We start from the raw sequence: 12,656 nt of genomic DNA on the forward strand, positions 1-12,656 counted from the left end.
ATTAGACCAGCGAGACAAGCATTTGTTGCAAATGGACTTGCTAACAACCGTTGTTTTGAGATGACAAAGGTGAAACTTTCTTTCTTCTGATACGGGGATAAATGAGCAAACAATTTCTCAAAGGACAAAGCAACTTTGAGAAATACAAATAGTTGATCTCTTTAGCAAAAGGATTTTTTTTTTCGATAGTAACCACTGAATTGTGTATGTTCAACAAATGTTTTCATAGGTCTTGAGCACAATTTAAGACAGTTCAAACACACACTTTAACCCTACAAGTCAGAATTTGATTGTCATATGCTATTCAACGGCCCACAGCTTGATGTCTCCTAGTTCTAGTGCAATATTTCCCTCTAATCAAAGAGGTGAGTCGAAACAAGAGTTGATCAACAAAGGATACACATCAGAGAACATTCAAGGCATGACAAATAGAAGTTCCCCTTTTGCAGGAACAATGACCCTTGGAGATGAAACCCAAGTGGCCTTATGCCTCTACCAAGGGAGCACAATGGTGAGTAATCTTGAGGGATGTTGTTTCCCTTGCACTATGAATAACATACCATGAAAGAAAGCGAGATACTTTAGATCTAAGAAGGTTGTAAATGGGTCTCTGGAGTCTCCGCAATGATTGTTACTGGCTGTGATCCACTTAAGGGTCTATTCCGAATATGCTAAAATCATGGGAAAGTTTTCCCACCTCAGGCTACCCCTAGAAACATGTTGCTCGAACTAAAGAGATGGAGCGAGAAGGTTTACCTTTCCCCTCATTTATATATCAGCTAGACTATTTACCGGTTTGAGCTTCTCACCAAAGGGGACACACTTCCCAAAGGTGGATGAACTCGCTAGAAGCACTCCTAGGTTGTTGTGAATGATCTTGCTAACAACTTTTGGTACATGCATCACGTATTTTAATGATCTTACTTTGCATGAAAAGAGAGAAGTCTAAGATGTGCTAAAATGCACAATCTCAAAACACATAAGACATGGGGTTCATTGCTATTTGGACACTTTTAGATTCTCTATCATACAACTTTGAAGACACATATGATTAGCATTCAGATGTTCATTCCAACTTGACAATGTTGCCAACAAAAGTAAAATCGAGTCAACAAAAGTAAATCACGTGCGTGAAAGCTTTTTAAAAAGGAGGGAATAAGAACATTTTCACTTTAGAGCATTTGAGATTTGATGAATTTATTTTAAGCCCCAAAATTGAAGTGTTTGCACATAATGTTCATTTGCACCTTAAAATAAAGTGTTCATCGCATTCATTCTTTTTAACCTTTAGCATCCAAGATTGTGTTGATCATGCATTTGAATGAAAATGTTATATTTTAATCCATGACATTCAAGATTTGATTTGAGCAACATGCATTCAAAGACAAGTGTTTAAAAATTCAAATTTATTTTCCAAGAGCATTAAACCATGTAAGGAGAACCTTCAAGAAACATGATTAGTGGTTTCATAAAAGTCTTCAACTGAGAATGCATGAGTTAGCAAATATCCCTGCAAAAATCATCAAATTTCAGTCATTGATGGTGAAAATATGTAAAAACCAATACCATCATGATGGGCTCAGAACCAGCTTTTTGACGATATTTTGTTTTCTGAAAACAGAATCTGGATGCTCAAGTTATGAGTAAAACACCAAATGTTACTTCTCAATGCTTAAAAGAGCATGTAGAAATGATGTCGTGCTGACATCATCAAAGTGCAAGTTTAAATTTCATGGCCATATGGCTGTCATAGGCATAAAAAAAAAAATTGACCTACTAACATGGCAGATCCGATGGGTGTGGACTATGCATGATTAGATAGTGACTTGATATGATGATGTTTTACTAAAATGGTTAGAACCCAATGAATGAGAGCAACGTTGTTGGTGGTCTTCAAAGGCCTCAGACTGTGACTAGGAATGGCATTGTGGTGGCTGGCAAGTCAGTCTGGATGGGTCTGGATGGTACCTACAAGAAATTTGAAAAATTTTGGGGGCCAAAATCCGTGCCATTCCAAAAAGACAGGCACATATTTTACACTTTTTTATTTTGTTTTTTTTTTTTTTTTTTAAAACACACACATATATATATATATATATGAATATGCATATTTCTACCAAACTTTCACAAAAAAAAGGTGTAGCCAATTTTATTTTATTTTTTTAAAGAAAATTTGAAGAAGAGAGAAGATGAGATTTTTTTTAAAAAAAAATTCAGGATATGTTTTCCTCCTAAATGCATCTTTCAACCTGCACAAACAAGCAAAACACCTTGCAACACCCTCAAACAACAACAAATGTTAGATCGTTAGTTTGCAAACAAACAAAAAAAATAGATCGAATATGGATTGAAATGGATGAATGAATGACCCATAGTGGGGTCCCACCGGGCATGCCAAAATGTATCACCTATTTTAGTAGAGTAAAATGAAGACTAATCTATAAAAAGCATTCTCAATACTAAAAACAAATAAACACTTAAGATAGGACCAAAGAGGAAAAAATTGAGGAAAGTAGACCAAAGATGGTAAACTCCTCAAGTGCTTCTCATGATGACGAAGCTATGTCCCTGATGGATAGTGGATGTATGCTCACGATGTGCTCAAGCTCAAAATGGATGATTGATAATCAAATATGAGAGTGGATGAATGATTCAACAATGAAGGTATGGAGAGTTTTCAACATTATAATAGTATTTTGGTAGTTTTTAGGCTCTCAAAATAGCATTATAAGTTTTCTTCAAAAGTGGATGATTTTAGTGAAGGGAGAGGCTTCTATTTATAGGCCAAGGGGTGGAAGGATGAACGGTTGGGATGCAAGGATGGCAAGATGGTGATGGAGGGCTAGGATGCACTCAAAGGGGCACATGGATTGTGCTTGTTTAAAGCCAATTAAGAGGTGACACATTTCACAAGGTGATTGGATGTGAGAGGGTAGGATATGGGTTGGTCAAAGGACTAATGAGGGAGGTTGAGCCATAAATGGGGATGGTTGGGTCAAATAGAGATGGTTGGGTCATAAATAAAGATGGTTTGGAGGAGGATGAGATTGTTGACTTTGGCTTGGGTTATAAATAGAGGTGGTTGGGAAGAGGATGAGATTATTGACTTTGGCTTGGGTTAGCAAGTCTTAACCCTTGCTTAAGTTGTGCACATGATTAGAAGAGGGATTAGGATTAGCTTAGGAGTTGGCTAACCTTGTTTAGGGAATGTGACAAGGTTAGAGGGGGGATTAGGATAGGGATTGGCATCTTCTAGAAGAGTCTAGGCTTTTGGGATGAGGATAAATAAGGTTTTTTTAAGAAATAAATAAAGTTTTATTTATTTCAAGGGTTTGAGTTGAGGAGATATTTATTAAAATATTTTTAATAAACATGAGGAATAATATTTAATCTTAATTAAATATTTTGAGTCGGGATTAGGGTTAGGAAATGATGATTTTAGCCTTTAATCGAAATTAAAGAAGGATTAGAAGATTTTGAAAGAGGTTAGTGGTCTTAAGGAAATTGGCCAAGTTTTGGGCAAAAAATAAATAAATAATTTATTTTGGGATTTTTGGTCAATTTATTAATTAAATAATTAATAAATAAGGGAATAATGTTTAAATAAGATTTAAACATTTTTGGGAGGGATTTCTTAATTAAATATTTTTAATTAAGATAAAGGAATTTAATGGCATAAAATTAAATAAATAAATAAAATAATTAATTAATTAATAAATGATGATGTTATCAGGGACTTTTTTCAGAAAATAAAAAATACTTTATTTTATAAAGGATTTTTAGGTGTCTACAATAAGAACTAGTGGGGCATAGTGTTTTACTTTTAGATGTAGAGGCAGTGAGATGATTTAATGCATGTGGTGGGTTAGGGTATTTTAAAAAACTAACAGAGTTTGATGATGAAGCAACCACTAAATTTATACGTACATTTGAAGAAAGTGAAGCAACAATATGGGGATTGACAGTTGTTGCCACAAGAAGAATGGATAGTAGAAGTAACTGAGTTACCAGTAGTGGGAGAACACTACCCTGATGCACATGATGCAAAGTTAGCCAGGGCCCGGTTTTTCATACCAATTGACCCTCCATTTGATATAACCAAGCAAGATTGCAAAAGAACATCTCTTCTTCCACCATATAATGAGTTGGACATACATATTTTTAGGTATTTTACATGTGAAGGAAGATTTTCATATTTTCATGCACATCATTTTAAGTTGCTTAGTTATGTAAGGCATAATTCTCTAGTGAATGTTCCCAATTTCTTGTACAATATGTTATGCATTAATGTTAAGGAAATCAATAAAGGGAAGGACAAATTTGTTACTCAGCATGCCCTAATCAAATTTCTTATAGAGAGATCTCTTAGGGATGCCTCTCCCATGTCATGGGTAGAATTTTTCTTGTGTAAAACCCTACAACCTCAGGCTACCCCTAATGAATAGCCCATTGAAGAAAATGTAGTCCCCATTGACACAACTATTGAACAAAGCACCCAAGGTGCTAAAATTGGAAATGTGCCTTTACCTTCTCAAAAGAGAAATGTAACTACCTCTACCTAATAAAAGAGGAAACAAAAATTAAAAGAAGAAACCTCAGCTCCAGTAGCAGAAAAAAAAAATGCTACAGTCTCAAAGCAAAAGAAAACAAAGTTGGGTCTTGTAGTAGTCACTCCTACAGCAAAGACACCGAAAAGAGGTAGTAGGAAGAAGGTTGTGGTGCTTGAAAAGAACCTTGTGCAAAGAAGCCCTAGAATGAAAGGACAAACTTCTAAAGTGTCGGTAGAAACTCAGTCTACTTCACCCAAACTATCTAATGAAGAATCCCTAGTACAAGTCTCGGATGATTCCCCCAATCAACCTGAAATTGTAGACATTCCTTAAAACCATGATGAGGAATGTAGGGTTGAGGTGAATGAAATCAAAAATAATTCTCTAGTAGGCCAATAAGATACTCTAGGCCATAATGATGAAAAATCCCAATAATGCATCAGTCAACTTGTTCAAAAAATGGCCTAGTTCCCTACAAGTGAACATGGTTTACAAATTTCTTAGAACAATCATGGAGGGAATAGAGGAAGAAAATAACTACAAGAAATAAAGTGGCCCAATTACCCTAAAAATGCTTCTTTTCTAGTTGTCTAATAAACATCTGTTGACAATAGCCCTATGGAAAGAGGAGAAAGAGGAGATGAAGAAGGTCATAGCATATTAAGGTGAAGAAATTGTAGAATTGAGAGAGCAATTGGCAAAATAGAAACAAAGATGGATCATGCCCTCAAATCGATTGATCAAATAATTACTTGTAGACCACCACCTAGGACCTATGCTATTTTTTTAAAATAACAATTCCTTTTATTCTAGCTTATGCGAACCCTTAAACACATAAATGCAGAATTCAAGTTAGCTTAGGAATTCTATGGTTTATACCAAACTGTTCCATCCTGGTAGAAAAATTTACTCTGTGAATTGTATGTGCACAATTTCATTATCCCTACATAAACTCAATGGAATCCTTTACCTTACATAGGGGGTATACATCTAAGGACCCTAATTTCTTGGATGCATAATGAAGCTAATTATGATAGACAATTGAAAAATTATAGAGATGAGGAAAGAATAAAACCCTATCATTAAGAGTTGAGAGTGATAAACTAGAAGAAATTCTTAGGGATTGGTTTAGACTGACTTATGGGGATACGAACAAGGAGATAAGAAACATAATCTTTGAGGCCAAAACTAAGGTATATGAAGAATATGATAACTTGCCTTACTTCACCTTTTAGAGAGCCACGATTGATGTTAAAAGAAAATGGGGGAGACTACCTAAAGGACTCCAAATATTGGAGCCATGCAGTCCTATCAACTTAGAGGAAGCCCTTCACCAAGCTTTGAAATACATATAGTTGGGAAGGCAGACTAGACCAGAACTATGGTGCCCACTAACAATGTAGCCACCAATTCTCATGTGGCCCCTGTATGATATCAATTTTGAATGACTTGATAGGTTGCAAGAGGAACATAAAAGGGAAGTCTGGGAGAGAACATGAGGATTCTACTACACCTTCAAAAGTAGTAGGAGAGGGAGGAATAAAGTTGGAGATTTTTTATCAATGACTGGAAGATGCAATGCTTGAGGACAAGCATCAAAATTACCAGGGGGTAGATGATGAGGTTAATTATTACCTCTATATTATGATAATTTTAAATACTCTATTTCAACATTGTCAAGACATTTGTGAACTTATGTTTAGTTGAAATTATGATTAAGTCTAGATAGAAATCTTAACCTATGGGTAGATAGTATGTCATAGTTTTCCAATATTATACATATAATGTAGTATTTTAGATAACCATCAAAATGTGTGTTCTAATATTTGGATTTAATTTGAGTATGCTTGTTTGCAAATATTTTTGCATTATACTAACTTGATAGGGAAGAATATGGAGATGGTCAAAAACATTCAAGGAGGAACATTAAAGTCCAATTGTGGTGGAAGAACCATAATGGTATTAGGAGAAACAACTGCTACAAAGGAGGAGCTATTATTCCAAGAATGCAGGGATGAAAAGTTGCTATATTCCCTTTGTGTTTACTATTGTGTTGAATTGGTTATCCAAACTTTATTGTTTGTATTGTGAACTATTATATTTCATTCTTTTTCACTGGTAGGTTTGTATTCAATTTATTTTCTTTCCTATTTTAGAATAAGTGTCGATCCTCTATTTATAGGAATTGGATCAATAGTTTTTGAAGGTTGGAAGAAAATTTATGAAAAGAAACTATTGAATTTTGTAGTGAATTGTTTTATAGTATTATGTATTGTTCTTATGTAAGGAATTTTGGAATATAATGAAATAATTCTTGGTTTACATTTTGTGTTAATAGATTAGCAGAAGCCAATGAAGGGGGCCCACTTGGGAGGTGGATTGGACTGGAGTAGTGTAGATTTACTTCTAGCATTTCTAGTATTTCAAGTAGAAGTTGTAAATTTCTTCCTACATTATCATACTTTGTGAGTGTTCCTATAGCATTTGCGAGAACAATTATACTGGATGGTCTGAGTTGGAATCTAAGTTAGAATTTAATTGCATTTCCAACATTCATTTCAATGAAGAGTTAAGTGCTTTAATTTTGTACAACACCAGTGTAGGTTCTTTCTTTGCATTTTACTTTCCTGCGACATAAGCATAATGACACTTTAAGGAACCTAGTGTACATACCGTGCTGACCATTTGAAGTATATGTCCCTAAATTGAAAAATTAAATATACCTCATGGTGGAGAGAATAATCATTAGATTGAATATACTATTCCTAAGTAAGGCCTTGGGAATGATTACCATGCACCTATTGTGAGGCAAAACAAAAACATCATTAACAGGGAAGAGCAAGATGGATACATTGCAAGAACAATTATACAAAAGTAATAGCATATCCATTGATGCTAGACAAAAATATGAGGAAGTATTGAAGAGGACTTATGTCCTGGAGAGGAAGATAGCCAACATGGAAGATGAGATAAGGAACCTAAGGGTTGTGGCTAGACTTGTTACTGAGGTGAAGGACCATGAAGCTCAAACTGAAGCTGACATTGTAGTTGTGGGAGAAGCCCAACATATGGATATTGATGAGTGGGACGGTGCTAGGAAAGTGGAAATTAAGACAATACATAATTTCCTTATGCCCAAAATTGGTGCCTTATATTTTGTTTCACAGGTAATGCACAACAACTACATTAGCTTGTGAGGAGTTGAATACAAGTTCTCAGAGGCATTAGACCTTCTATCTCCTCTTTTCACAACATGGGGGCCTTGTACCCATATTTTCGATAATTTAGTCCCTTTGCTACCCCAGAAAAAAGGAATTACCAAAGGTGGTAATCATTAAGACTATAAAAATGTTAAACATGGTAAGGGAGCTACATAGATTCTACACATGAAAGATGTAGTTGATCCAAGGAAAAATGAAGACAATTTTTGTGGGGATCCCAAATTTCATTCTTGGTATTTTAGATAATAATGGAGCTTTCAAGGAATGGTAGGAATGGTCTTCTTCTTTTGAAGATATTTTGAGACATCTAAGGTTTGTAGCCAACTGCAACAATGAGATAGATGTAAATGTTATCTATGATTTGATTGATTTTATTTTTAGAATAGAATTAGATATGGGAAAAGTACCTAGAGAAGTATAGGCTATTACTAATTCTAAGAGGAATAAATGCATAGAAGAATTAAATTTAGTTAAGGATATCGTTTGGCTTGAGATAGACACAAATGTGGCCATATGGGAAGTAATAGTAGACATTAAGGCTCTACAATCCTAGGAGGATGATTAGATAGAGACAACAAAAGGGATGCTACAAGAAGATAGAAGGAGATGGAAGAGGAAAAAAGAGTTAAAGTAAATATTTCTACCATAATGTCATCTACATTTTGCACCCACATTCCTATCTACTTTCCACCAACAAAGGGATGAATCAATGTAATCTTTCAAAGGTTTCGCTTCCTATTTTTTGACGAATTAAGTTTTGACACCTCCTCTCCCATTTGAAGCTTGTTGCAATCTTCTATATAAAGATTCCAAAGATGTGGACTAAGAGGTTGATAGTCTATGGAAAATTCATTTTTTATGCCTTTTTATAGTCTATCCAAGTTTTTGTAATTATATGAATGTAATCAATTTTGTATACTTGAGAATATAGTGAATACCAAGTATCAGTTGTCAAGTTCTGAGTTATAGTTTGAGTTTTATCAGTAATGTATTCATTTTTCAAAGGAAAATCAATACAAAGAAGGAAACCCTACATATCTGTGTCTTTGAGTTTTGTCTCTTTCCTTATATAGCTGTGATCTTGAGTTTGAAATGAATAAGTTTCTTTTAGTTTAATTCAATTTGAATGAATTGTGTATCCCCTACTAAATCCTATTAATTTAAAGAATTAAATAATTTCTTTGTGATAGAGTTTAGGGTTTATGAGAAGGATATGGTAAGAATTAAATTGAAAGATCACTATTGATAGATTTAATTACAAGTTGATTAAAAAGCTATGAGTTGCTGATTTTGACTCTATATAACAATGGATAAGACATTGATAACTTAATTTGAGTTGCAAGTTGATGATTCATATAGTTTTTGAACACACAAAATTTAGACAATCAATTTACCATTTTATGTAATGAAGAACTAAAATTGCTAGTCATTACTTGTTTGCAAATATCTTCTTAGTTATAGTTAGCTATTGTGATAAAAAAAAGTTATTGGCGAATCATAGAAGAGCATTGGTCATTTTTTTGCTATAAGGAACAATTTTGAAGAGAAGAATATCATAGAAGTAGTCATAATAATCCTTGAGGTTTGTCTACCTTGGTCCTGTAGAGCCTAAAGTGAAGGGAGTCCTAGTGACTATGTTGAAGTTGGTCCAGAGCCAAGATAAACCCAATTGAATATAGGTTTTAGCTATTCTTGATGTCTATCTTGTGCACCTTGGCATTAGGTTCAAAACAACCTAGTGTGTTCCTTATCGAAAAGAACTCCAACAAAATGGTGACTCTACTGGGGATTTGTGTAAAGAATATTGTCATATCTACTAGTACCTTGTCTACAAAGTAAGGTTTCTATTACCTAGTGTGCACTATTAAAGGCTTATTAGTTTGACTCGTTGTGGTAGCTCTATTTTTGAGGTTTTTTTTCATGTTATCTTAGGCCCTTTTAAACTTTTTCCCTTAAAAGGGTGGCAACTCAAGTCTAAGGTTTTGTAGCTAGTGTTATCAATATATCAAGTAATCCTAAATAATGGAAAATAAGAAGAAAAATACACATGTTGTTATGAAAGCCCACCTAGAAATACCACTCTATGCATAATTACCTCATGGGGGTAGAAAGAATCAAAATAAGAAATAGGTGGACCGTAATCCTACTTGGATTCCTAGGTGTAGTATGTCATCCCATTCACAGTACTACCCTATGGTGGAAAAGGAGTCACCTTCCAAAAGTTTTGAATCTAAGCATACTATACTATTGGGAGAAGCATTCACTGCTCCATTTAGAGAAGAAATGGTATATCATGATAAAAATATGTTTCTTGTAGGGGATATCACCTATAGACTAAATCTGGTAAATGAAATGAACCATAGTTGGGTCTTTAGAGAAAATATAGATTCTATTTTTAGACCTAGACAAGGACCATATGTGGCTAATCTTATAGATCTAGATGACCTAGTAGATTTAGAGGCCACTATTGTAGACCCTAAAGATTTATTCCTAGAACTAGTCCTTCTTAGAAAGAAAGTTGTGGAGGAAGAGGCCAAACACATTCTTTTAGAGAAAGAAAAAGAACAAATTACCTTGAATACCCTTATTGAAAGAGATAACTTGCTTAGGAGAATGGATTCTTACAAGAGTAAAACAAAAGGCTATAGGAGAAGTCTTCTAAACTACACTTAGATGTTTTTTGAGATGTAGAAGTTCTAAGGTCCAAGGTCCAAGAGCAGGAATGCCTTCTTAAAGATGAAGAGAGGCCTATTATTATGTTCAACCTTATAGACCTATTGAACCTAGTTTTGTAGATCTGACTATGAAAGACCATGATAAGGGAAAGAAAAAAGTTGTGGGAGTACAAATCAATGAGCCCCAAGTACCTCCTAGTAAGTCTACAAGCCTTACCACATCTAAGCTTAACCTAGATCTAGAAAAGGCTAAGAAAGAAGGAGGGATCTAGCAAAGGAGCTTGAGAAACTATAAAATGAAGCTCATGTAGCTGAAACTAAGAGAAAGATATAATTTATTAAAGCTAGCTCTGCTTCAGCATCTTGCCCTAGCCCATCCACACAAGTTATCCCATCTAGTCCCATTTTTGGAGCTGCAATAACTATCCAAAGTTTATCTAAATGAACCGCTACCAATTCTATTACCACTACCTAAATCCTAGTTATCCAACAAGCCCAACAACCACAGATCCCTATCCAAAGACAGGCCATTGGAGCAAGCATATCTAATGCTATTATTTCTCAAAGAAGATCCAACTACCTAGAACAATATAAGAAAATGTCCTTTATGGGTATTCCCAATTTTCCCCACCCTATCTCTAATGACCTCAAATTTTTAGGAAACAATGCCATAACTAGTGAGGAGCACTTGAGGAAATTCATTGATATTCTCAATGACTATGAGGTGGAGCATGAAGATGTAGTGATGAAGTTGTTTGTTCATTCACTAATAGAGGATGCTAGAGATTGGTTTAGGAGGTTTCCTTATTACAATATTAGTTCATGGAATGACTTGGAGAAGTTTTTCAAGGAACAATATTGTGATAAGACCAATGCTAGTTTCATGTTGAATGAATTCAACAATATCAAGAAAAACCCTAATGAGTCCACATTTGACTTTAATGTGAGATTTTAGAAAGGAATGTATAAATTGCTCCAAGTAATGAGGCTTAGTGAGGATGTATCTCTCACAACTTATTTCAATGCCTTTGATAGTATGATGGCATATACCCTAAGGGATAAAGATCCTAGAACTTTGAGGTAGGCCTATACAATGGTTGTCAATATTGAAAAATAATAAAACAACTTCTTGTAAGTTGGGAAGAAGAGATGACCCAAAGCTTTTTAGTCCAAAAGGAAACAAGAAGGATGGTTGAAGGCCTATAGTAGGTAAGAATCCTAAAGAAGATACAATGGGGAAAGTTCTTAGCTTACTAAAGAAAATGAATCTACCAACCTACCAAGAAAACATGCCAAATATTGCTAAGAAGACACCTTTCAACAATAATTTTAATATTGCACCTAAGATGAAGAACTACCCTTATACTACACAATGGAAGGACATGAAGCCCATCCCAAATCCTACAAAGAAGCAAGGAAAAAGGTACACCAAACCCATTATAGAGAAATAGTATGAACATGTATGATGATATGCCATGACTATTGCGTAGTTGCTCAATCATTTGCAGAAAATCAATAGGCACATAATGGAGAGGAAGAAGAAGAAGAAAATCATGAGGATGTGACATACAATACATGATAAAATTTTGTGATAACATAGAGGAATCTAACATTGAGGAATCCAAGATTTATATTGTGGACCAGAGAAATGTATATCAAATGCATCATTATTAAGTGTTTCAGATGATGAGGATCGGGATGAGAACACTATCTATCGTGCATTAGCAGGGGTGGATCACATAAATTTGAGAAAACCATCTAAGGAGGAGATTGATAAAATTACTATAGAGATGGTGGCTCAAATCCATAGAACTTACAATCGAGAAATCAGGCTGTTAACAATGCTCTAGCTAAGCCAACCAATATTTCATTAAGGACACTACTGTTAAGACAATTAAGGAAAATAAGGACACTCCTAAGACATCCAAGCTCAAGGATTACAAAAGAAAGAAGTGGGAGACAGAGAAAAATGTGTAGTTTTAAGGAGTTGAAACTATTAAGACAAGTGTACAAGAAAAAAAACTAGATTCTAATACCATCAAGAAAAAGGAGGCTCCTATTGTTCAAATGCCTGTAGTCACATGTATTTCTATTAGGCCTACCAATTATGATCTTATTGACATGATTTCAAAGTTGTCACAAATTACTATCAAGGTTCCTTTATCAAAAAAGTTTAGGATAGAGGAACACAAAAATAAGGCTCTATCTTG

The sequence above is a fragment of the Cupressus sempervirens genome, chromosome 5 (genome assembly GCF_028749045.1).
Source record: "Cupressus sempervirens isolate cs-2001-9-10 chromosome 5, ASM2874904v1, whole genome shotgun sequence".
Taxonomy (NCBI): Eukaryota; Viridiplantae; Streptophyta; class Pinopsida; order Cupressales; family Cupressaceae; genus Cupressus; species Cupressus sempervirens.